The following is a 27141-nucleotide window of genomic DNA, read 5'->3' on the forward strand; positions in this document are numbered from 1 at the left end:
TGCCTTGTGGAACAGAGCTTTTCACCGTAGCTGCCTCGGACTTTACTCTGTTGACGACTGCTCTCTGTGTTCTGTTAGTGAGGAAATTATAGATCCATCGACTGACTTTTCCTGTTATTCCTTTAGCACGCATTTTGTGCGCTATTACGCCATGGTCACACTTGTCGAAGGCTTTTGCAAAGACTGTATATATTACGTCTGCATTCTTTTTGTCTTCTAGTGCATTTAGGACCTTGTCGTAGTCATCCAATAGTTGAGACAGACAGGAGCGACCTGTTCTAAACCCATGTTGACCTGGGTTGTATAACTGATGGGTTTCTAGATGGGTGGTGATCTTGCTTCTTAGGACCCTTTCAAAGATTTTTATGATATGGGATGTTAGTGCTATTGGTCTGTAGTTCTTTGCTGTTGCTTTACTGCCCCCTTTGACGACTTAAATTGCGTCTTCCTCCAGGAGACAATTCCAGCCCTTTCTGGATTGCGCTGCTGTTTTCCTAGTGGGTCTTACTACAATTTCTTCTTGCATTACTCGGTCAGTGTCTTCAATATGACTCGTGTCATTTTCCCTTAGATTTCCATCTGCACTGGATTGAACACCATTTAATTCTAAGGGAATTAATTTATTAATGGTACGCAAACTTTCCTGACCGTGACACAACACTTTGACGTTTCTGACAACACCTTGTGCATCTGGGTATAATGTAACTACCTTGCCCAGAAGCCACAATGTTCGATGCTGTTCAGCATCAATTAACACACTGTCACCTGGTTGAATGTTATGTCGGTTTACTGCCTCTGGTGCACCATAAAAGTGTTCACGTAGTGTAAGAAGATATTCTTTACGCCACACATCAGACCAATGAATAATTACCTTATTTAACATCATGAACTTGTCACTCAACACAGTCACGTTATTGTAATCCTCATCACTTCCCTCGGGATTATCTCTATAGATAGGTGCAGCTTCTAACCTTCGTCCGCATATTAGGTGAGAGGGAGTTAGGATCTCCGCATCAGAAGTGTCGCTCATGTATGACAGAGGGCGATTGTTTACCCAATTCTCTGCCTCCATTGCACGGAATTCCTCCAAATTAATTCTCTTCCTGTGTAGCACCTTACGAAGACATCTTTTCACTGTACCTATCATTCTTTCGTACAGTCCTCCCTGCCAAGGGGCTCTGGGAGTAATAAATTTCCAGACACACCCTCGCTGGGTCAACAAAGACTGTACATCATCACTCTTATTTAATTCCATCAAGTGTTGAGCACCCGCTACAAAATTGGTGGCATTATCTGAGATCATCAATCTTGGACAGGATCTCCTAGCTGCAAATTTCCGGAACAGCTGTATGAACTGTTCTGCAGACAAGTCCTGAGCCACTTCTAGATGAACAACCCTAGTAGCTGTACAAGTAAATAGACATACATACACCTTCAAGGGAACACCATCTGAAGTACCTGTTAAAATGATTGGCCCAATATAGTCCACTCCGGTCACATCAAATGGTTTTACCAACTGCACGCATTCCTTGGGCAATGGTGGAGGACCTGGGTACATGTAGGTTCTGGCATCCACCCGGCGACATATTACACACGACTTGATAACCCTTTTTACACTTTGCCGTCCTTGTGGAATCCAGAAGGTTTCCCGAATACAGTTTAAGGTATCCTGTACCCCACCGTGCATCACGTTATTATGGGCATTAAAGACAATCAAGGTTGTCAGGTGATAAGTTTTGGGCAGCAAGATAGGGTGCTTAGCATATTCCCCCAATTCAGCATTTTGTAACCTGCCTCTGCACCTAATTACATCATCCTCTAAATACAGCCCCAGCTTTTCTATTATTGAGCCTTTCACAATTTTTCCGTCCATCATTAATTTAATCTCATCCCTGTAGGTTTCTTCTTGTACCCTCTGTAGCCAGTATTTCAGGGGATGGGGAAAATTATATGAGATATTCATCTTATTTATAAATTTAAACACTAACCTTTTCACGCTAATCAGCTTGGGTAAGGAAGAATACCTATTCATGTCAATGGCTAAGGAGGGACTACTGACTGGAGCGGTGCTCACCATAATTTCGACAGGAGCAATATGTGCCTTTTGCACTGGCCAGTTAATTTTGTCCAACAGCCAACTTGGCCCTTTAAACCACGATAAAGCACCCACAAATTTTTCATAAGTCAAGCCTCGAGACAAGAAGTCAGCTGGATTCTCGTCACCAGGGATTTGATTAAAGGTTAACATATGCTGACCCAAACTGTTATATTTCTCCTGCATTTGATTGATTTCAGCGACTCTGTTTTGTACATACACAATCTTACTGTTACCATTACGAATCCATTGTAAGGATACCTCGTTATCAGACCAAATTACGGTGTCGCTGACATTTATCTCTCGCAATTTATTTCTTATATAATTGGCTAATTTGACACCTACATAAATGGTCGTTAATTCCAACTGAGGTAAGGTACGTGATTTGATTGGAGCCACCTTAGCCTTAGACATAACAAGAGAAATGGCACTATTACATTGAAGGTAAGCGACTGCTCCATATGCTAATTTCGAAGCATCGCAAAAAATGTGGAGTACATTTTCTCCATCTTGACTGGCCACATTACGTGGGAACTCCAACATTGGTAATTTTACATATTCACCTATTAGTTCTTCCCACCTTTCAACAAATTCCTCAGGTAGGGTTTCATCCCAAGCACACTTAAGCTTCCATGCTTCTTGTATCAACAATTTTCCTCTTGATAAATTAGACACATGTGCAACTCTTGGGTATCTTTATTGAGGAAACGTTTCGCCACACAGTGGCTTCATCAGTCCATACAAAGGAGAATCTTGAAGAACAGGAATAGAATGAGGTAATCAGTCCCTCAACCTTGAGTCGATGTGGTCAGTCCATCAATCTTGAATAGAATACGGCATACATGCGGAGAAGGAGCTTATAAACCGTTGGTAGGAGAGGTGCAGCAGTCATAGGCGGTGTCACATTTGTTCAATGTGGAAGTAGGTCGTGCCCAAGAATTAGGCAAGCGAAGAATTCCCAAGTATTAAGATCCCAAGAAGTTGCAGTGTCTGACAGGTTTGTAGATGAATGGTTCAGAGAACCGACATGTTGATAAATTAGACACATGTGTCTAATTTATCAACATGTCGGTTCTATGAACCATTCATCTACAAATTTTCCTCTTATTGTAAGTGGTAACACTAAGCCTAGTGGATCGAAGCATTTTGAAATTTCCGCAAGACTCTCTTGGTTAATTTATTGGGCATGCTGTAGTTATTAGACTTGAACGATAACAAGTCTCTCTCTGTGTCCCAAGTCAGTCCCAGCACATTACTATATTTAGACACTTCAACTCCAGGGTTGTCTTTATTTATTTGAGCCCTTAAACTGGACGAATTACTGTTCCATTCCCTCAGGGGCATATTTGCACCTTGCATTATTTCATTAGCCCTTTCATATATGCTCATTAGTTCCTCTTCAGTAGACGTCACCCCCAGGAAATTGTCCACATAAAATTGTTTACCCATTACTCCACTCAATGGACCACCCATACGCTTAAGGTGTGCATTTATCGTTGCCTGGAGTAGGAATGGACTGGAGGTAGCACCAAACAATACAATCCTGAAGCGAAAAGTCTTCAGGGGACTAAGTGGGTCACTAGGATTCTCGGGCCATAAGAACCTAGTGCAATCCCGGTCAGCCTCCTGCAGACCCACTCTCAGGAAAGCTTTACTTATGTCCACCGTAAAGGCATAATTCTTAACCCTGAAGTTTAATAATATGTCTCCCAGTTTTTCCGTCAACGACGGACCTGTCATCAAACAGTCATTCAAACTAGGTACATTTTTGTTACTCCTGGCACTACAATTAAACACAATCCTCAGAGGAGTGGTCTTAGAATCCTTCTTCACTCCGTGATGTGGCAAATAGTGACCATAAATCTGGGCTTGCTCGGGAGGTACCTCCTCTATGAATTTATTATTTAACTACTCATTAATTATATCATCGTAAGCAGTCAACAGTTCTGGTGTCTTGCTCAGTTCGTGGAGCTGAGCCTTTAATTGTCCATTCACCATCCGGTAATTAGTTGGTAGGTCTGGATGGTTCAGCTTCCACGGAAGTCTCACTCAGTATTGTCCAGATTCAAATTTAACATCCTTCTGGTATTGTTCTTGAGTAAAGGAATCATCTGGACTTTCTTCATTTACATTGATCCCTATGCTGTCCAATTCCCATAATTTATACACAGGTTCAACTTCATCCTCTATTGAAGTATATTTATACTGGAGTGATATTTCATGAGTAAGACACACCGTAACTGTAATTATGGCTTCCTCCAGTCATTCATTATCAGTGCGAGGAAGCCTGCCATACATCACGTGACCTCCTGCGGTCCTTAGAAGGGTGACTCCGCATTTCTTTGTCATACCCTTTACAAAGGTGGCATAATGGTCACTACCAATCGAAATATCTATTGGCCCCACAGAATCATTATTTACACCAGAAGGTGCCAAATTTACCTTACTTGAAAGCCTTTCAGTAGCGTTACCAAGCCCTATTGTAAACATTTTCTCTGGGAGCCTATCCACAATTACAGCATTAATACGTTTTCTCTCATTGCCCAGCCTGACAGTTACATAAACAGTGTCGTATGACTGGGCCTTCTTATTCGAGAGAAAGCCAGATAACTTGAGTATAGCAGGATCTCCCATTTGTACCTTCATCCCATTAAGGCAATTACGTGTGATCCCTGATCCAGTAATGCTGTTACAGTTTTGGATTTACGCCGTTTATCATTAATCACCACATCCAACACAGGTAAAGCTACCTCAGCTAGGCCATCATTACCGACCTTAGCTGCAATCTTTACGTTGGCTACTGTTGTGTCCGGGTTATTATCACTATCAGCAGTACTATTGTTACCATCATTACGATTAGATCCGCCCTTACACATAGCTATGTGGTGTCTTCCCTTGTTACACTGATAACAATGGTGCAAGTTAGCACGGCAATCCCTTACATTATGATTTCCTAGACACCTGATACATCTAGCGAGCTCTTCTAATCTTTCCACTTTAACATCCCATGAATTATAGGCATTACAGTTCTTAGAGAAATGAGTACCGTTGCAGAAGATACAATCTCTCCTTTCTTTGCCTGACGTCTTATCAACTGGGCTACCCTTATTGTGGTACTTCCTCCTCTTGCTTTGATGTGGAGAACCACTATTACTGGCCCCTGTCACTTGATATGTGCCTACGTAACCCCGTTTAGTAGGTGACTTATGATTATTGATATTGGGATAAAGTTTCCTTTTGTGGAACTTGACAGGTGCACTGGGGTCTGTAGACGTGGTATTCCTAGAGGTAATGGGTTGGCTGGTCTGCTGTTGGACAATTAGCTCCTGCAGGCCCACTCTTATTTCTTCCAACCCGAAGTAACCCTTGTGATATCTGTTAGATAGCCACTCTACTGTCTTGTGGTTCAATTTATTCTGAATCAAGGCACTCAACAACCACTCTGCTCCCTCCAGATCAGATTTATTACTCAAGGTCTTAAGAGTGCTTTCTAGTTTGATCCTAAATTACTGTAAGCTGTTGTGGTTGTGATCTGGAGTCTTCAAACTAGCCAAATTAGCTACTAGATCCAGCCTACTTTGCTCCAAGTTACCGTAAGTGACCTCCAACTAGTCAACTGCCTCACTATAGGAGTCACCCACATTTGGGAATGCTTGTATGAGAACATGCGCATCTCCCCTTACTTGTCCCTTTAAATAGCATAATTTGGTAACACTTGCAAGATCACTCCTATCATGTACGACTGCTTTAAAGATAGACCAAAACTCCTCCCAGTTTTCTCCCGGATTAAACACAGGCATGCATAATTCTGGGAGTTTTGGTAGACGCCTCTGATTTTCCTTACTAGGTTGACCAACAACATTGTTTACACCCTTTACCTTCTATAAATCCTTAGTTTTGCAGGACACAATGTTGTCCTCCACTTCATAATATTGATCCAGCAGCCGCTCCCTTTCAGCATCATCTGCACAATTCACCAGAAGATCGCTCTCACAGTCCTTATACCACAATTTATATGACTCATATCTACTTTCTAAGGCATCTAGGTGTAGCTTTAATTCATCAGGGTTTACCGTTTCTTGTCTCATTAACTCCATACACTTGTTGTATGATTTAGTAACATGACCCTTCCGAGCTTGTAGTGACGCTTTCTTTGCTTTGGCATCCATGGACTTGCCAGCTGCACTAACTTCTTCAGACCCAGCCATGGTTAGGGAATTAATAATCACCAATTATACAACTTAAGTAGACACCTTGTGAGAGTAATTCTTGCACTTTAATCTTGTATAAATCCTAGCCCCCCATGTGCTAGTAATTAATTGGACTTATTATCATCCACCACACGACCGATTAAATTTGTGTACCCTGTACCCACTTTCTTCAATCAGTCACTTAATTATTAAGAAATTAAATTAATTAATTTTTCACTGATTGCATCCAGTTCGAAGGACCAGCAGGCAGATATGGAAAATTTTATAGGGGTGATTACTTGTACATACCTCAACATTACATGCATATTAGTAATCTCCTTGGGAGACAACAACTATATTGTTTACCGTAGTCACCCGTGTAGACATGTGAGAAAATGTAACCACCTCTGGTCACTGCAGGTGGCCCCTCGACCCTCACAATCTTATCCATATCTATCCGAGACCAGTATAAATTGGGTAGCACCCTCAAGTACGGCGCTACTAATTAATTGTGGACTGTGTAAATTATATTAGTTTAACTGAATGAAGGATGGGGGGGTGTAGGTTACACATGGATACATCCATCAAGGAAAAACACTTGTACATAATCCCACCACTTACCAGATATTCTCTGGTGGTCACTTGATGAGGCTGGATCACCCATAACCGATCCAATTAGAACATACCTAACTGGCCAGTATAAGTCTGCTATAACTAGAAAGGTTACTTAACTGTGGGTGATTGATGCTCCTTATTTCCTCCATTCACCATCTCATTTCGATGTTCTGCTACACCGACACGGTTCTTTTTCCAGCAGGACGAGGTATCCGTTGGTTTGTCCCAGTTTAGAAGTCGTGATTCCATATAACTTCGCTATCCTCGGGACGAGAACCACACGTTCACTCGGAGCAGGGCGATTTATTTCACTTCCCGCATTCTCTTAACTTATTGTTATTATCGCTGATTACATTACCATTCACAAGACGATTTAACGTCTCATAATTATTATACACATTAGAGGTGACTCCATTAAGATCTGAGACCGATGAGTGAGGATTAACTCACGGGTAATTTCCCCTGGACACATTTCACGGCGCCGCACCCGTCACCCCCGGGCCTACTATTATCCACTCATTTTACCACTTTATTATGGTGGTCACGTAAATCACGTTCCCTCACTCTTCACCAGGAACAGTTACGACACTTCCTATTAGGAAGTGAAGCCTATATTAATCCTTAGGCCACCGTGAACGCCAATTTCCTGATCCCATGTTTCACAGCTTCCTCACTACATTCAAAACACTGCCGCCTCCTCATGCCCCAGCTCGACCTATACCCCCACACATCTGCGCAGGCGCAGCGGGAACCCAGTTGGTTCCATTCAAAATACAATTACATTTTGACCAAAATCAACACATTAAACACTTATTAGGCACTATAGCTTCGGAAATTAAATAATTTCCACAAGGACATTATACCTTTAGAAAGTCGTATTAACATTGTTCTCTCGGCACCAAGTGTCCAAACAACCTTACGTCGTCCCATATAGGAATAAATTTGGCCACAAGGTCATTTTCAGTTAATCAGTCCTTTTTCAATCTTTTCTCAGTTGTTGTTTGAGGTATATTTTTGATAAATATTTTCAAGAAAGAGTGAAAACACTTTGTCTTGTGCACCAAAATCGGAGGAAATCGGACGGTAAACAAAAGAGCTACAATTTTTTGACCGACGGCCCCCTTCAGGTCTAGCTCACAGGCCTTGTCTGATCCTCCAGGACTAGGGTTGTCAAGTACTCTAGTAACTCTATGACATTTCCTCAGGGTGCCTGGTTTGGGGTTCTAGCAAGTCTCAAGTATATCTTCAGGGGCGCCTGGTTGGTTAGCTCTAGCAAATCTCCAGCATATCCTAAGGGGGCCTGGATGCTGCTAAACCCCATAAGAATGTTTCTGGTTTAGTAATAAAAGCCTCAACAAATACTGTTATAAAAAATAGAAGATCTTACAAAAAAATAGGAAGGGACATAATTAACAAAAATACTAGTAGAAATTCATCACCTACAATGATATAATCATATAAAAAATTAATTTACTTTTAAAGACTATTAGTATAACACAAAAAAATAAGACATAAATAAGGTAAAGTGAAAACACAATACAATTTATAACATCAGATACAAAAGAATAGACACATTCAGGCATAAATTACATATATAAGAATGAATCAAATACATAAAATAAAACAGAATAACATGAAACACAGATCGATACCATGCCTAACCCTTCTAGGGTAGGGTAGGTGCCAGAGCCCGAGCCTTTAGCTCATAAGACTGTCATTCCCATTTGCCCCCTTGGGGCGGGGATGGCAGACCAGAAAGGCCTAACATGACTCTCGAAATCGTAATGACACGAGTCCTCAGGTCAAGAAGGGATCGTGGTCAGTGGCTGGACAGCAGGGGACGACGAAGTTGACGATCAAGAAGACGAATGGAAAGCCAGAAACGATGAAGAAGAAAGAGACTGCTGTGGAAACTCCTGTGGAAACCTCCAACGCATTCTCGGTGCTACCCGACGAATGTGAGTCGACTACTGGGATCGTCACGACGAACGACAACAAGGAAGGTAAGAATATTGTTGTTGTTGGGGATAGCCAGGTTAGATACATGGATAGGACATTCTGCTTGAAGGACAGGAGTAGGAGACAGAGGGTTTGCTTTCCTGGGGCTGGGATGGAGGACATTGTTAGCCGGCTTGACAACATCATGAACGGTAATGGGATCAATTATATTATTTGCCTCAGTGCTGGAGGCAATGATGTAGGCAAGCATAGAAGTGAGGATTTAGTTAGAAAGTTCAGGACAGCTATAGACATAATTAGGAAGAAGGGGGGGTGCCCTGTTATATGTGGTATTTTGCCAAGAAGAGGTGTTGGTAATGAATGGTTGTCCAGAGCAATTGGTATTAATTGTTGGCTGGATAAAGACTGTAAGGATAATGCAGTACCATTCATTGACAACTGGGACAACTTCTATGGCCGAAATGACATGTATGCCAGGGATGGGGTTCACTTATCCAGGGCAGGTGTGGGTTTTCTTGCTAACTCAGTTGAGGGGGTTGTTGGGACTTTAAACTAGGATTAGTTAGAGGTATGGGTTTAGAAATGATTAAAAACGGGTATGGATATATTGACTTATGCTCTGATATTAAGAATCTGATATTCACTTTGAGGAGGATATCAATGAACTCCAGGACGATTTGGACAAATTAATGTCTTGGTCTGAAAAATGGCAGATGAAGTTCAATGTGGATAAGTGAAAGGTACTTGCCCTTGGTAATGAAAATAACCCTCGAAGCTATAATCTAGGTGAAGTAGAGCTTGGTCATACAGAATGTGAAAAAGACTTGGGAGTCATGGTAAGCAGAAATCTAAAGCCAAGACAGCAGTGCCTTAGTGTGCGCAACAAGGCCAACAGATTACTTGGATTTATCTCAAGAAGTATAAGTAACAGAAGTCCAAAAGTTATTTTACAGCTCTATACATCACTAGTGAGGCCTCATTTAGATTATGCTGCTCAGTTTTGGTCCCCTTACTACAGGATGGATATAGACTCATTAGAGAACATACAGAGAAGAATGACTAAAATGATTTACTGTGTAAGGAACCTCCCGTATGAAGATAGACTCAAAGCCTTAAATCTCCACTCTCTGGAGAGTGCTGACCTGTACTTAACTCTGTGAAGAAGTATCTTGTTTGCTCCCGTGGACTGAACCAAGATGCCCTCCATCGAGCAACTTTACCAGCAACTTAAGGAAGAATTGAGGGCAGCGAAGATGGAGATACGGCGATTGACCGAGGAAAACAAGAGGATTCGTAGTAGTCCTCCTGTTTCGAGTCCTCAGGTCAAGAAGGGATCGTGGTCAGTGGCTGGACAGCAGGGGACGACGAAGTTGACGATCAAGAAGACGAATGGAAAGCCAGAAACGATGAAGAAGAAAGAGACTGCTGTGGAAACTCCCGTGGAAACCTCCAACGCATTCTCGGTGCTACCCGACGAATGTGAGTCTACTACTGGGATCGTCACGACGAACGACAACAAGGAAGGTAAGAATATTGTTGTTGTTGGGGATAGCCAGGTTAGATACATGGATAGGACATTCTGCTTGAAGGACAGGAGTAGGAGACAAAGGGTATGCTTTCCTGGGGCTGGGATGGAGGACATTGTTAGCCGGCTTGACAACATCATGAACGGTAATGGGATCAATCCTATTATTTGCCTCAGTGCTGGAGGCAATGATGTAGGCAAGCGTAGAAGTGAGGATTTAGTTAGAAAGTTCAGGACAGCTATAGACATGATTAGGAAGAAGGGGGGGCGCCCTGTTATATGTGGCATTTTGCCAAGAAGAGGTGTTGGTAATGAATGGTTGTCCAGAGCAATTGGTATTAATTGTTGGCTGGATAAACACTGTAAGGATAATGCAGTACCATTCATTGACAACTGGGACAACTTCTATGGCCGAAATGACATGTATGCCAGGGATGGGGTTCACTTATCCAGGGCAGGTGTGGGTTTTCTTGCTAACTCAGTTGAGGGGGTTGTTAGGACTTTAAACTAGGATTAGTTAGAGGTATGGGTTTAGAAATGATTAATAATGAGTATGGATATATTGACTTATGCTCTGATATTAAGAATCTTAATAGTAACTGTCATGGAGTAACTCTGGGTAATGATAATTTCAGAAATTGTGTAAAAACAAAGATGAATAGGAAAAATGTGCAGAAGAAAAAACATATGATGGTATTTTATGCTAACAGTCGAAGTGCAAGAAATAAAATTAATGAACTACGTTTGGTAGCATGTGCTGGTAACTTTGATATCATTGCATTAACTGAAACGTGGTATGATTTAAAGAGTCGGGATATGACTGCTGAGTGTAATATTCAGGGATTTAAGTTGTTCAATGTGGATAGATGTAATGGGAAGGGGGGAGGAGTTGCATTGTATGTTCGAGAAAATATTAATTGTTGCATAAAAACAGGTATAAAAATAGATGGAGCAGTAACAGAGTCTGTTTGGGTCGAGTTCGTGGAGGGTCAAGAAAAACTAATTCTAGGTGTAATATACCGACCTCCAGGCTTGGATCACGATAGAGGGAGACTTCTTTGGGACGAAATTGTTAGGGTTTCTGTACACAGTAACGTAGTCATAGTAGGGGACTTTAACTTTAGCCAAATTGACTGGAATTCTTTGATAGGTAATCTAGAGTCCAGTGACTTCATGGAAACAGTTCAGGACTGTTTTCTGAAACAGAGTGTAACTGAACCTACCAGGGGTAATAATTTGCTAGACCTAGTCTTGTCAAATAAGGAAACACTCGTGAATAATCTGGAGATCACTGAAGAGCTTGCCGCAAGTGATCACAAATCCATCACCTTTAGCATTAATCGGGAATGCAAGAATAATGATAATACAGTAAAAATCCCCGATTTTCGTTCTGCCGATTATAATGGACTTAGGGAACATCTGTCTAATCTTGATTGGGGTTATCTAGCTAATGATTTTATTGACGATAATCATACTTATGAATATGAAGGGATCTGCTTTTATGATTGTTTTCTTAATAATGTACACAGTGCCCAGAGTATATACATTCCCCAGAGAGAAATTAGGTCTAATAATAACGATCCCAAATGGGTTAACAGGAGGCTAAAGCATCTATTAGGGAGAAAAGGGGAATTTATAGGCGCATCAGAAGAGGAGAGGTTAACCTTACTGACCAATATGTTCAGCTTAAAAGAGAAGTAAAAAAGGCGATTAGAAAGGCTAAACGTGACTATGAAATTAGAGTCGCTAATGAATCAAAGACTAATCCAAAGGGGTTCTTTCAAGTGTATACCTGGAGTTTACCTGGAGAGAGTTTCGGGGGTCAACGCCCCCGCGGCCCGGCCTGTGACCAGGCCTCCTGGTGGATCAGCGCCTGATCAACCAGGCTGTTGCTGCTGGCTGCACGCAAACCAACGTACGAGCCACAGCCCGGCTGATCAGGAACTGTCTTTAGGTGCTTGTCCAGTGCCAGCTTGAAGACTGCCAGGGGTCTGTTGGTAATCCCCCTTATGTGTGCTGGGAGGCAGTTGAACAGTCTCGGGCCCCTGACACTTATTGTATGGTCTCTTAACGTGCTAGTGACACCCCTGCTTTTCATTGGGGGGATGGTGCATCGTCTGCCAAGTCTTTTGCTTTCGTAGTGAGTGATTTTCGTGTGCAAGTTTGGTACTAGTCCCTCTAGGATTTTCCAGGTGTATATAATCATGTATCTCTCCCTCCTGCGTTCCAGGGAATACAGGTTTAGAAACCTCAAGCGCTCCCAGTAATTGAGGTGTTTTATCTCCGTTATGCGCGCCGTGAAAGTTCTCTGTACATTTTCTAGGTCGGCAATTTCACCTGCCTTGAAAGGTGCTGTTAGAGTGCAGCAATATTCCAGCCTAGATAGAACAAGTGACCTGAAGAGTGTCATCATGGGCTTGGCCTCCCTAGTTTTGAAGGTTCTCATTATCCATCCTGTCATTTTTCTAGCAGATGCGATTGATACAATGTTATGGTCCTTGAAGGTGAGATCCTCCGACATAATCACTCCTAGGTCTTTGACGTTGGTGTTTCGCTCTATTTTGTGGCCAGAATTTGTTTTGTACTCTGATGAAGATTTAATTTCCTCATGTTTACCATATCTGAGTAATTGAAATTTCTCATCGTTGAACTTCATATTGTTTTCTGCAGCCCACTGAAAGATTTGGTTGATGTCCGCCTGGAGCCTTGCAGTGTCTGCAATGGAAGACACTGTCATGCAGATTCGGGTGTCATCTGCAAAGGAAGACACGGTGCTGTGGCTGACATCCTTGTCTATGTCGGATATGAGGATGAGGAACAAGATGGGAGCTAGTACTGTGCCTTGTGGGACAGAGCTTTTCACCGTAGCTGCCTCGGACTTTACTCTGTTGACGACTACTCTCTGTGTTCTGTTAGTGAGGAAATTATAGATCCATCGACCGACTTTTCCTGTTATTCCTTTAGCGCGCATTTTGTGCGCTATTACGCCATGGTCACACTTGTCGAAGGCTTTTGCAAAGTCTGTATATATTACATCTGCATTCTTTTTGTCTTCTAGTGCATTTAGGACCTTGTCGTAGTGATCCAGTAGTTGAGACAGACAGGAGCGACCTGTTCTAAACCCATGTTGCCCTGGGTTGTGTAACTGATGGGTTTCTAGATGGGTGGTGATCTTGCTTCTTAGGACCCTTTCAAAGATTTTTATGATATGGGATGTTAGTGCTATTGGTCTGTAGTTCTTTGCTGTTGCTTTACTGCCCCCTTTGTGGAGTGGGGCTATGTCTGTTGTTTTTAGTAACTGAGGGACGACCCCCGTGTCCATGCTCCCTCTCCATAGGATGGAAAAGGCTCGTGATAGGGGCTTCTTGCAGTTCTTGATGAACACAGAGTTCCATGAGTCTGGCCCTGGGGCAGAGTGCATGGGCATGTCATTTATCGCCTGTTCGAAGTCATTTGGCGTCAGGATAACATCGGATAGGCTTGTGTTAGTCAAATTTTGTGGCTCTCTCATAAAAAATTCATTTTGGTCTTCGACTCTCAGTCTGGTTAGCGGCTTGCTAAAAACTGAGTCATATTGGGACTTGAGTATAGGACGAAGATGAAGGAAAAAGTAGGACCTCTGAAATCTGGGAATGGACAGCTGACGGATAATGAACTGGAAATGTGTTCCTTATTTAATGACTATTTTTTGTCAGTTTTTACACAGGAAGATGTAAATGAGATTCCACTAATTAACAATTATTTAGTTCCTGATGAATTCAAGTTAACTAATATTACTGTCACGAGGGACATGGTTATTAAACAGATAGACAAACTGAAACAAAATAAGTCCCCGAGACCCGATTAGTTGTTTTCAAGGGTACTTAAGGAATGCAAGATGGAGCTTAGTCAGCCATTAACGAGTGTATTCAATGCGTCCATCCTTACCAGTGTTGTGCCAGAGATGTGGAAGATGGCTAATGTGGTTCCTATATTCAAATCAGGGGATAAGTCCACTCCTTCAAATTACCGTCCAATAAGCCTGACATCTATAGTGGGCAAGTTATTAGAATCAATTATAGCTGACATTATCAGAAGTCACCTTGAAGAGCATAACTTGATAAATGAATCTCAGCATGGATTCACGAGAGGTCGTTCCTGCCTGACAAACTTACTGACGTTCTTCAATAGAACATTTGAGGCAGTTGACAGTGATAAGGAATATGATATTGTTTATTTGGATTTTAGTAAAGCCTTCGACAGAGTACCTCACAAGAGACTCTTAAGAAAAGTGGCAGCTCATGGTATAGGAGGTAAAGTTCTAGCATGGATTGAGGCATGGCTTACCAATAGAAAGCAGAGAGTTACCATTAATGGAGTGAAATCTGAATGGGGATTAGTCACTAGTGGCGTTCCACAAGGATCAGTGGCAATATAAACACAAATGCAGTATAATGTGATCCTTTATTGACTACGTTTCGCCCACACAGTGGGCTTTTTCAAGTCACAAACAGAACTACCTGGGGTGGAAGGAACGCGAGTATTTATAGTCCGGCTGAGGTCAGGTGAAGAATGCTGCATCTGATGATGTACCGAGGATCAAGGATCAGTTTTAGGCCCTCTCTTGTTCGTAATTTACATTAATGACCTTGATGAAGGGATTACTAGTGACATGAGTAAGTTTGCTGATGATACAAAGATAGGCCGTATAATTCACTCTGAGGAGGATATCAATGAACTCCTGGACGATTTGAACAAATTAATGTCTTGGTCTGAGAAATGGCAGATGAAGTTTAATGTGGATAAGTGTAAGGTACTTGCCCTTGGTAATGAAAATAACCCTCGAAGCTATAATCTAGGTGAAGTAGAGCTTGGTCATACAGAATGTGAAAAAGACTTGGGAGTCATGGTAAGCAGAAATCTAAAGCCAAGACAGCAGTGCCTCAGTGTGCGCAACAAGGCCAACAGATTACTTGGATTTATCTCAAGAAGTATAAGTAACAGAAGTCCAAAAGTTATTTTACAGCTCTATACATCACTAGTGAGGCCTCATTTAGATTATGCTGCTCAGTTTTGGTCCCCTTACTACAGGATGGACATAGACTCATTAGAGAACATACAGAGAAGAATGACTAAAATGATTTACTGTGTAAGGAACCTCCCGTATGAAGATAGACTTAAAGCCTTAAATCTCCACTCTCTGGAGAGGCGTAGAATGAGGGGTGATATCATTGAAGTGTATAAGTGGATGACGGGCATAAACAAGGGAGACATTAATAAAGTACTGAGGGTGTCGAACCAGGTAAGAACCAGGAATAATGGATTTAAGTTGGATAAATTTAGATTTAGAAAGGACATAGGTAAGTACTGGTTTTCTAACAGAGTTGTAGATGCGTGGAACAGTCTTCCCAGTGGGGTGATAGAGGCTAGGACCTTGGGTAGCTTTAAGAAGAGACTGGACAAATATATGAGTGGGAGGGGCTGGGTTTGATTGGTGTTGGGGGGTGCGGGAGTTGTTTCTTGAGTAGCTTTAGGTAGATGTCGTTTTGATAAGGACCTGCCTCGTATGGGCCAGTAGGCCTTCTGCAGTGTTCCTACATTCTTATGTTCTTATGTTCTTATAAGTGGATGACGGGCATAAACAAGGGAGATATTAATAAAGTACTGAGGGTGTCGAACCAGGTAAGAACCAGGAATAATGGATTTAAGTTGGATAAATTTAGATTTAGAAAGGACATAGGTAAGTACTGGTTTTCTAACAGAATTGTAGATGCGTGGAACAGTCTTCCCAGTGGGGTGATAGAGGCTAGGACCTTGAGTAGCTTTAAGAAGAGACTGGACAAATATATGAGTGGGAGGGGCTGGGTTTGGTTGTTGTCATTGGGTACGGGAGTTATTTCTAGGGAAGCTTTAGATAGTAGTCGTTTTGATAAGGACCTGCCTCGCATGGGCCAGTAGGCCTTCTGCAGTGTTCCTCCATTCTTATGTTCTTATGTTAAACCATACCCAGGCTGGGATTGAACCCGCGGTCAGAGAGTCTCAAAACTCCAGCCCGTCGCGTTAGCCACTAGACCAGCTAGCCACAATAAGATTCGTCCAACTAGGTATATTTCTACACCATAGGAAGGTTAGCACAGGCACCACTGTGACCACAAATGCAAGTTTTTCCAGCTAGCGTGGCCGTGACGAACTCTAGCTCAAGTCCCTTCACTGCCGTCAACATGACTCACGAAATCGTAATGACACGATTGCAAACAAACCATACCCCGGCTGGGGTATGGTTTGTTTGCAATATTCCGGCTGGGGTATGGTTTAGTGGCTAACGCGACGGGCTGGAGTTTTGAGACTCTCTGACCGCGGGTTCAATCCCAGCCGGGGTATGGTTTCAGAGAGGCCTAGCTTGTGGCTAGGCCTGAGGACAGTTGGTACCAAAGATGAGGAGGTACTTGTGCCTCCTCCCATGGGAGACTTCGGTCTCAGACACTCCCTAGAGAGGGAGCCAAGGCCGGGCCACCACTTGGAAAAGGTCCGGGCCGGGAAAATACCGGCTAATCTTTAATAATAATAATAACATGAAACACAGGAGTGCATGAATGAAATAAGAGACAGGAAAATAAAAGACACCGAAAGACAGTTGTATAACTGATATAGAAAAATAGGTATAAAGCTAGTTTAGAGAATTTATAGCAAGACATAACAAGCATAAGTAGCAGATACTCAGTGAAACAGGACAAAATTCAGACAGTTTAGAAAGGTTTTAGTTTTAGAAGCAGAGGACATTAGTGGTAGATTACAGGTAGAAACAATTTTACTGTATATCACTAATAACAGCAGAAATCTGGTAAAGTAATAAAAGGAACACAGATTTAAAAACAGACTAAGACAGACTCATTCAAAGACAGAGCTAGGCTGGTAGAAACTAGTACAAAGACAGACCTAGGCTGGTAGAAGCTAGTACAAAGACAGAGCTTGGCTGGAAGAGGCTAGTACAAAGACAGAGCTAGGTTGGTAGAGGCTAGTACAAAGACAGAGCTAGACTGGTAGAAACTAGTACAAAGACAGAGCTAGGCTGGTAGAGGCTAGTACAAAGACAGAGCTAGGTTGGTAGAGGCTAGTACAAAGACAGAGCTAGGCTGGCAGAGGCTAGTACAAAGACAGAGCTAGGCTAGTAGAAACTAGTACAAAGACAGAGCTAGGTTGCTAGAAACTAGTACAAAGACAAAGCTAGGCTGCTAGAAACTAGTACAAAGACAGAGCTTGGCTGGTAGAAACTAGTACAAATACAGAGCTAGGCTGGTAGAAACTAGTACAAAGACAGAGCTAGGCTGGATATCTGGATATCTTTATTGTAGACGTTTCGCCATCCAGTGGCTTTATCAAGATACCCAGATGTTGCACATGTGTCTTAACTTTCATATTGTCGGTATTTTATACCTTTCTTGCACAACTTGTCAGACACTGCAACATCATGGAATCTTGGTTCAGAGGACATCTACAAGACCTTCACGGCTGCTGCAACTAACCCATCTCTTTGGGAAGGACCTACTTCCACTGGGGAATCCCGCTACCAGTGACTATGCCCTCGTTTGCTGCCGTCCTTATCCACTGACACCTATATAACCGCCAGTCTTCTTGCCTTTGCTCCAGATTCTCCTCCACCACGACGCTGTGAACACTAACTCCATGGCTGAGGGACTGATTACCTCATCTTTTGTATATAGTTCTACTGTCTCCCAATTATGACCTAGAATCTGTATTGATAAAGTCACTGGATGGCGAAACGTCTACAATAAAGATATCCAGATGTTGCACATGTGTCTTAACTTTCATATTGTCGGTATTTTATACCTTTCTTGCACAACAGTCATTTGGGTGAGGGTGAGTGTAAATTGGGGGGAATCACAGATATCGAGAGTAGGTCTAGTTTGTTTTTTGTGTATGATACAGGTAAACATCAAAATGGTATACAATACCGACAGGTTGTTAGGTAAGACACATATGCAACAGTTAGACAACTTTATTCCGAAACGTTTCGCCTACTTTCTGTATTCGACTGAAGAAGCCTACTGTGTAGGCGAAACGTTTCGGAATAAAGTTGTCTAACTGTTGCATATGTGTCTTACCTAACAACATGATACAGGTAAGAAAATATGTGGGTTTCATGTAGCTAGCTGACGGTGGGGTGTGTCAGGGAGATAAGATGTTTTTTAACGGTAGTTTGGAAAGGGATGGTTGTGTCTGCAGATCTAAAGTTTTCAGGTATGGAGTTCCACATTTTAGGCCCTTTTATGTACATGGAATTTTTGTATAGGTTTAGCCAGACACGGGGAATGTCAGAGAATTTTGTGCCTGGCGTTGTGCCTGTGGATCCTGTCACAACTATCAAGAAAGTGTTTTAGTTCAGGGTTAATATTGGAATTTATGATTTTGCAAATGTAAGTTGCACAGTAGTAAGTGTCGATGTTCTGTACAATAAGTAAGTGGAGATCTATGAAGAGTGGTGGGGGAGAAGGTGTTGCCTAGTATTGGATTGCGTGATAATTCTTACTGCGGCTTTCTGTTGGGTTGTTATTGGCTTTAGGTGTGTTGATGCTGTTGATCCCCAGGCACAAATAGCATAGGTGAGGTAGGGATAGATGAGTGAGTAGTATAGTGTGAGAAGGGCTGATTGTGGAATGTAGTAGCATGTTTTGGAGTGAATTCCAACCTTTTTGAATACTTTTTTGTTATGTGTTGGATATGGGTGCTGAATTTCAGGTTGCTGTCGAGGTGCAGTCCCTGGAATTTGTCCTCATTATGTTTAGCAATAAAAGTGTTGTCGATCTTAATGTTCAGTTGTGCATCTGCTCTGTTACCAAACATAACATAGAATGTTTTGTCAGTGTTGAGTGTACTTTTATTGGCTGTCATTCAAGAAGATATTTTTAGAAGCTCATCGTTAACAATGGTGTTGAGGGTAGCAAGATTTGGGTTGGAGATGACATAAGTCATGTCTTCAAGAAAGAGAATTGATTTCAGGTGTTGTGATACGTTGGGAAGATCATTGATGTATAAGAGGAAGAACAAGGGACCAAGGACACTTCCCTGCGGAACTCCAGTATCAAGTGGTTGTGTTGATGAAGTTGTGTCTTTAATGGTGACGTACTGATACCAATTAGTAAGGCAGGATTTGAAATCTGAAAGTGCATGGCCTCTTATACCATAGGAAGGTTAGCATAGGCACCACTGTGACCACAAATGCAAGTTTTTACAGACGAATCTCCAGCTAGCGTGGCCGTGACGAACTCTAGCTCAAGTCCCCTCAATGCCGTCAACATGACTCACGAAATCGTAATGACACGATTGCAAACAAACAGAGGTGCCTATGCTAACCTTCCTATGGTGTAGAAATATACCTAGTTGGACGAATCTTATTGTGGCTAGCTGGTCCAGTGGCTAACGCGACGGTCTGGAGTTTTGAGACTCTCTGACCGCGGGTTCAATCCCGCCCGTGTTATGGTTTTCATGTCTGTCTTCTTTTTTTAAAAATTGGGACTACATTTGCTGTCTTCCATACTTCCGATAGTCGCCCTGTGTCGATAGATATGCTGAAGACAGTTGTTAGTGGTACACAAAGCGCCTCTGTGTCCCCCCCAGGACTCATAGAGAGATGTTATCTGGCCCCATAGCCTTTGAGGTATCTAGCATGCTTAGCAGCCTCTTCACTTCTTCCTCGGTTGTATGTATTGTGTCCAACACTTGATGGTGTACCCCACCTCTCTGTCTTTCTGGAGTCCCTACTGTCTCGTCTGTGAACACTTCTTTGAATCTCATGTTGAGCTCCTCACATACTTCGTGGTAATTTTTTGTCACCTTCCCTCCTTCCTTCCTCAGCCTGATTACCTGGTCCTTTACTGTTGTTTTCCTCCTGATGTGGCTGTACAACAGCTTTGGGTCAGATTTGGCTTTCGCAGCTATGTCATTCTTGTATTGTCTTTGGGCCTCCCTTCTTACCTGTACATATTCATTCCTGAATCTATGACTGCTCTCCTTATTCTTCTGGGTAAATAACTAAAAAGGCACAATACCGTGACTGGAACGATACACAAATAACCCGCACATAAAAGAGAGAAGCTTACGACGACGTTTCGGTCCGACTTGGACCATTGACAAAGTCACACTAACCAGAGGTGGAGCTGGACGGCTATATGTAGGCAGGAAGAGGCCTCTTCCTGCCTACATATAGCCGTCCTGCTCCACCTCTGGTTAGTGTGACTTTGTCAATGGTCCAAGTCGGACCGAAACGTCGTCGTAAGCTTCTCTCTTTTATGTGCGGGTTATTTGTGTATTCTTCTGGGTCCTTTGTCTTCTATTCTTCTTCCATTCCCTAGATTTTGGCCTCCCTGCACATTTGAGTGAACCACAGGCTCGTCCTGGTTTTTTCGTTATTCCTGTTATCCTTGAGAACAAACCTCTCCTCAACTTCCTTGCATATTGTTGTCACATATTCCCTCATCTCATTTACTGACTTCCCTGCCAGTTTTCTGTCCCACTGAACCCCGTTCAGGAAGTTCTTCATGCCTGCATTGTCCCCTTTCTTGTAGTTTTACCCTTCCTGCTTCCCCCTCCACTTGTAACTCTACTATGTATTCGTAGCCAAGAACCACATGATCACAGTGGCTCAAAGTTCTCCCAATAGATTTCCTTGTGGTTGAAATCAGCCCTTCTTGCCACTTCAGCCTGTGTGTCAACCATCGCTCTATTACTCTCATCATACGCTTGGCTTGGCCTCCTGCTGTTCTGTGGTGGGTTATACATCACTGCAATTACCACTTTGGGGCCTCCTGACTGATGCGTTCCACAGGGATCAGTGTTAGGTAAGACACATATGCAACAGTTAGACAACTTTATTCCGAAACGTTTCGCCTACACAGTAGGCTTCTTCAGTCGAATACAGAAAATAGGCAGGAACAGTAGAGATATGAAGACGATGTAATCAGTCCATCACCCTTGTAGTCGTAGAATTTGAGGTTGTCAGTCCCTCGGCCTGGAGAAGTTCAGTTCCATAGTCAGGAACTATCTGAAGATCAAGCGACAGTGCGGAGACTTAAATACTGTCGGAAGGAGAGGTGCAGAGTAGTAGTAGTAGTTGTAGTAGTAGTAGTGAGAATGTGACCACTGAGAGATCATGTCCCTCTCAGATCCAACCCTTCTCACTTGAAAAGCTTGTCCAAGGTGTTTTCTGTACCAAGATGCCATGTGTTGCAGTGTCTGACAAGATGAACATCAAAATGGTATACAATACCGACAGGTTGTTAGGTAAGACACATATGCAACAGTTAGACAACTTTATTCCGAAACGTTTCGCCTACACAGTAGGCTTCTTCAGTCGAATACAGAAAATAGGCAGGAACAGTAGAGATATGAAGACGATGTAATCAGTCCATCACCCTTGTAGTCGTAGAATTTGAGGTTGTCAGTCCCTCGGCCTGGAGAAGTTCAGTTCCATAGTCAGGAACTATCCAGGCGAAACGTTTCGGAATAAAGTTGTCTAACTGTTGCATATGTGTCTTACCTAACAACCTGTCGGTATTGTATACCATTTTGATGTTCACAGGGATCAGTCTTGGGCCCGTTGTTGTTTATAATATATATCAATGATTTTGATGAGGTAATTACTAGTGATATGAGCAAATTCGCCGATGACACAAAGATAGGTAGGATAATTGATTCAAACGTAGATGTTATGGAACTTCAGGAGGATTTAAACAAACTCTATTCTTGGTGAGAAAAGTGGCAGATGCAGTTCAATGTAGATAAATGCAAGGTTCTGAAGCTCGGGAGTGCCCATAACCCTAGTACTTATAAGTTAAATGATGTAGAACTTAGCCATACAGATTGCGAAAAGGACTTCGGGGTTATGGTGAGCAGCAACCTTAAACCAAGACAGCAATGCCTAAGCGTACGTAATAAGGCAAATAGATTACTGGGATTTATATCAAGAAGTGTAAGCAACAGAAGTCCAGAGGTCATACTGCAGCTTTATACATCATTAGTAAGGCCTCACCTAGATTATGCAGCTCAGTTCTTGTCTCCATATTACAGAATGGACATAAATTCGTTAGAAAACATTCAGCTTAGGATGACTAAATTAATACATAGCATTAGAAATCTTCCTTATGAAGAAAGATTGAAGACTCTTAAATTACATTCACTTGTTAGACGAAGAATGAGGGGGGACCTGATCGAAGTGTATAAGTGGAAGATAGGTATTAATAAAGGGGATATTAATAATGTCTTGAGGATGTCTCTCCAAGAGAGAACCCGCAGGAATGGATTTAAATTAGATAAGTTTAGATTTAGAAAGGACATAGGAAAGTATTGGTTTGGAAATAGGGTAGTTGATGAGTGGAACAGTCTACCTAGTTGGGTTATTGAGGCTAGGACTTTGGGTTAACTGTAATAAACACTCGTAGGTCACGGAAAAAGTGTAAAATAAAGCGAATTTTTCGGGGGAAAAAAATATTTCCCGGGCACCTGGGGTGCTGCGCGCTTCGGCCTATATCTCGAAAGTAAGATATTTACCTATTTAGGGGCAATCCATCTTTATTTATGATTGAATTGACTTGATTTTCACAACAAACATAGAAGAATGATTGCTTTACAAGGTAGAGTGTACCTTTCTGAACTATCCCAAATATTTTTAGATTTATGTGGGCAACAAGACCGAACTCTTCCAACATGTCAAAAAAGTTATGAAACTTAATTTTTTTAGCATGAATATAAGGTTTATTTTAGAATTGGTACACTTACATTGATGGAATTAGAGGTGTTCTATCAGCAGCAAGTGTCAAAACCACTTTTCCAAGTACCGCTGAGTACAGCTCCGCTGCCAAATGCAATTTCTCGTAAATTTTGCATATTTCATTTCCTTTTTGACCGATATGCTTGAAACTTAAGCACAGGATACTCGATATAAGCTTCTAATAGTACACCAAAAATGAACGCAATCGGTTGAAAATTAAGAAATCGATATGTTTCAACTCACACCTCCCTTCAAATCTAGGTTGGATAAGTACATGAGTGGGAGGGGTTGGATTTGAGTGGGACTTGCACATCAGAGCTTATTTCTTGGGTGGCATTGAAAATTGGGTTTGGCAAATGTTTTGTTAGTGGGATGAATTGTAAAGGACCTGCCTAGTATGGGCCAACAGGCCTCCTGCAGTGTGCCTCCTTTCTTATGTTCTTATGTTCTTATGTGTGTGTGTGTGTGTGTGTGTGTACTCACCTATTTGTGGTTGCAGGGGTCGAGTCATAGCTCCAGGCCCTGCCTCTTCACTGATTGTTAATAGGTCCTCTCTCTCCCTGCTCCATGAGCTTTATCAAACCTCGTCTTAAAACTATGTATAGTTCCCGCCTCTGCTACGTCTCTTTGTATGCTATTCCACTGCCTGACAACTCTATGACTGAAGAAATACTTCCTAACATTCCTTTGATTCACCTGAGTCTTCAGCTTCCAATTGTGACCTCTTGTGTCTGTGTCCCATCTCTGGAACAATCCGTCTTTGTCCACCTTGTCTATTCTACGCAGTATTTTATATGTCGTTATCATGTCTCCCCTGACCCTCCTGTCCTCCAGTGTCGTCAGGCCGATTTCCCTTAACCTTTCTTCGTAGGACAATCCCCTTAGCTCTGGGACTAGTCTTGTTGCAAACCTTTGCACTTTCTCTAAATTCTTGACGTGCTTGACCAGGTGTGGATTCCAAACTGGAGCTGCATACTACAGTATGAGCCTGACGTAAATGGTGTACAGAGTCTTGAACGATTCCTTACTGAGGTATCGGAACGCTATCCTTGGGTTTGCCAGACGCCCGTACTCTGCAGCAGTTATCTGATTGATGTGCGCCTCAGGAGATGTGCTCGGTATTATACTCACACCCAGATCTATTTCTTTGAGTGAGGTTTGCAATCTTTGGCCACCTAGACTATACATTGTCTGCGGTCTTCTTTGCCCTTCCCCAATCTTCATGACTTTGCATTTGGCAGGGTTAAATTCAAGGAGGCAGTTGCTGGACCAGGATTGTAGCCTGTCCAGGTCTCTTTGTAGTCCTTTGTGTGTGTGAGTGTACTCACCTAGTTGTACTCACCTAGTTGAGGTTGCGGGGGTCGAGTCCGAGCTCCTGGCCCCGCCTCTTCACTGATCGCTACTAGGTCACTCTCCCTGAGCCGTGAGCTTTATCATACCTCTGCTTAAAGCTATGTATGGATCCTGCCTCCACTACATCGCTTCCCAAACTATTCCACTTACTGACTACTCTGTGGCTGAAGAAATACTTCCTAACATCCCTGTGATTCATCTGTGTCTTCAGCTTCCAACTGTGTCTCCTTGTTACTGTGTCCCCTTGTTACTGTGTCCAATCTCTGGAACATCCTGTCTTTGTGTGTGTGTGTGTGTGTGTGTGTGTGTGTGTGTGTGTGTGTGTGTGTGTGTGTGTGTGTGTGTGTATGTGTGTGTGTGTGTGTGTGTGTGTGTGTATGTGTGTGTTTGTAAGCCACTAAAAATTGACCTGTTATTTTATTAATGGTCAGAAGAATAGTAATTAGTAGTTTTAGTATTATTATTTTTCCGTGATTAGATGTCTGGTGGGAAGCCATGAATGAGTTACAGATTTCTGTTTTGCCTCAGTGAGCGTCCAGCCACGGTAAATGGTTTACGCAGCGCATCTCGTTGTAGACAGGTCTAAGATTGAGATGTTGAGCCCTGGATGTTTGTAATGAGCTGGGAAAGAGGAGTGGGTTATTTATGAATTTAAACGGTGATTAAATGTTGTGGTGGTGTAGGGCAGGAGCTTTTATGATTCCCTTGGGTGTAATTGAATTGTGAATGTAGCTAAAAAAATGCGATTATGCATTTTTATGAATAATTTATTGGGTGGTTAGGAAGTCAAATTTACGGGTTATTGCATAAAACAGAAGACATAATAAGAGGTTGATAACTTCTGTGGTAATACTAAGTGCCTATTAATTACTTTAAATTACAAACTACTTGTGTCTCTTATGATTATTTATGGGAAAGAGTATTGGATAGTATTTTCTACAGGATTACATTAGTATTTATGCTGGAATTCATATATTTGTTATTATAATAATATTTCTTGGTGACAGCTATCAATATTCCTTTAAATTATCCCCTGCTATATTAAATGATCATTAATGACAGTAATTAATGTTTATCAATAACTATTGTCATCTTACTGTTGCCAAACATTCAGTTTAGTGACAACAGGATTATTAATAATTATTGGTCTACCTGGAGTTTACCTGGAGGGTATCCCGGGGATCAATGCCCCCGCGGCCCGGTCCACGATCAGGCCTCCCGGTGGATCAGGGCCTGATCAACCATGCTGTTACTGCTGGTCGCACGTAGTCCAACGTACGAACCACAGACTGGCTGATCCTGCACCGACTTTAAGTATCTGTCCAGCTCTCTCTTGAAGGCAGCCAGGGGCTTATTGGTAATTCCTCTTATGCCTGGTGGGAGGCTGTTGAACAGTCTTGGGCCGCGGACACTTATGGTGTTTTCTCTTAGTGCACCAATGGCGCCCCTACTTTTCATTGGGGGTATTTTGCATCGCCTGCCCAGTCTTTTACTTTCGTAGGGAGTGATTTCTGTGTGCAGATTTGGGTCCATTCCTTCCAGGATTTTCCAAGTGGTGAACATTTATTTTGTATATGTAATCCTTATGTTATTAATACAACTAATATTTACTTCTTACATAATCCTGGCAATATTTAGTGGCAAAAATTAAACTCTCTAGAATATGCATTTCCAATTTAATAACCTTTAGTTAAGTTTTGATAACTGACTAAGTTACAATGGTAATGAACTATTTACATGTTTATATCTGTTCATAATCGTAAGGAGTTATTTATGCAGACATGAATTAGTTCACACATAAGTAAAAAAGATGGTAATGCTTTATTTACGGTGAGCAAAGTCAGGGTATTTTTCCAAAATGGTTTGCAATATACCACTGTGGATAAAATACTTTGACATTTCTTGAACATTTCTGAGTGAGTCGTCTCTGAATTCATTACGTTTATCGCACTCCAGTACATAATGACGTATGGTGTAACAACTGTCCATTTGGCAACTTTTATATTTCATTTGGTCTACATCTGGTGGTGGTGATTTAACGCCCTAAAGATACTGGTAATCCTGCTATAGCCGGGCGGTAGTGACATCCAAGAGTCTGCTTATTATGCTAGATGCACCATGGACATGTGGCTCCTACTTCATGATAGAATGATGACAGATGGACTGACTGGTGTCACTCTCCCTCATTCTTAAGTAAATGAAGTTCTTTTCGTATTATTTTTCTCAAACTGCTAACTGACAGCTCAGTATTATATACTCTCTCATTGAAGACTTATAACTTAAAGAATTCATGGGTTCTATTATGCATCGGATGACCTGTGTGAGACGGAATGCACAGAAAGTTCACTCCGATTCCATTGTAGACTATCCTACCATACCTGTGACTGGCTTCTGAAACAAGCATAACACAACTGATACTTAAGAAGTTCGGAACATTTATGGATGATAGAGAATCAGTTACCAATAAAGTATTAACCTTCGATACATGGACGCACTTGAGTACAAAGAGTATGGCAAACAGTTCAGTTTGAATAGTAGACGAACAGTTATCGATGTGTGCTTCAATTTCTTTATGAGCCATCACTGTATGACAACAATAGCATTACCAGCTTCTCCACTGGATTGGTGAGCAGAACCGTCA

General features: G+C 42.0%; 1 protein-coding gene and 1 long non-coding RNA gene across 2 annotated transcripts in view; both read left to right on the forward strand.

Moving 5' to 3' along the window:
* The window catches only part of LOC128700221 (organic cation transporter protein-like), a 205704-nt gene that overhangs the window by 146048 nt on the left and 32515 nt on the right, over window positions 1–27141 (forward strand). The gene's annotated exons all lie outside the window — the stretch shown is intronic.
* On the forward strand, window positions 10007–15980 carry LOC138854920 (uncharacterized). Its single transcript, XR_011394094.1, has 2 exons — window positions 10007–10719; window positions 15410–15980. It is a non-coding gene; the product is annotated as an uncharacterized lncRNA (long non-coding RNA).

The sequence above is a fragment of the Cherax quadricarinatus genome, chromosome 74 (assembly GCF_038502225.1).
Source record: "Cherax quadricarinatus isolate ZL_2023a chromosome 74, ASM3850222v1, whole genome shotgun sequence".
NCBI lineage: Eukaryota > Metazoa > Arthropoda > Malacostraca > Decapoda > Parastacidae > Cherax > Cherax quadricarinatus.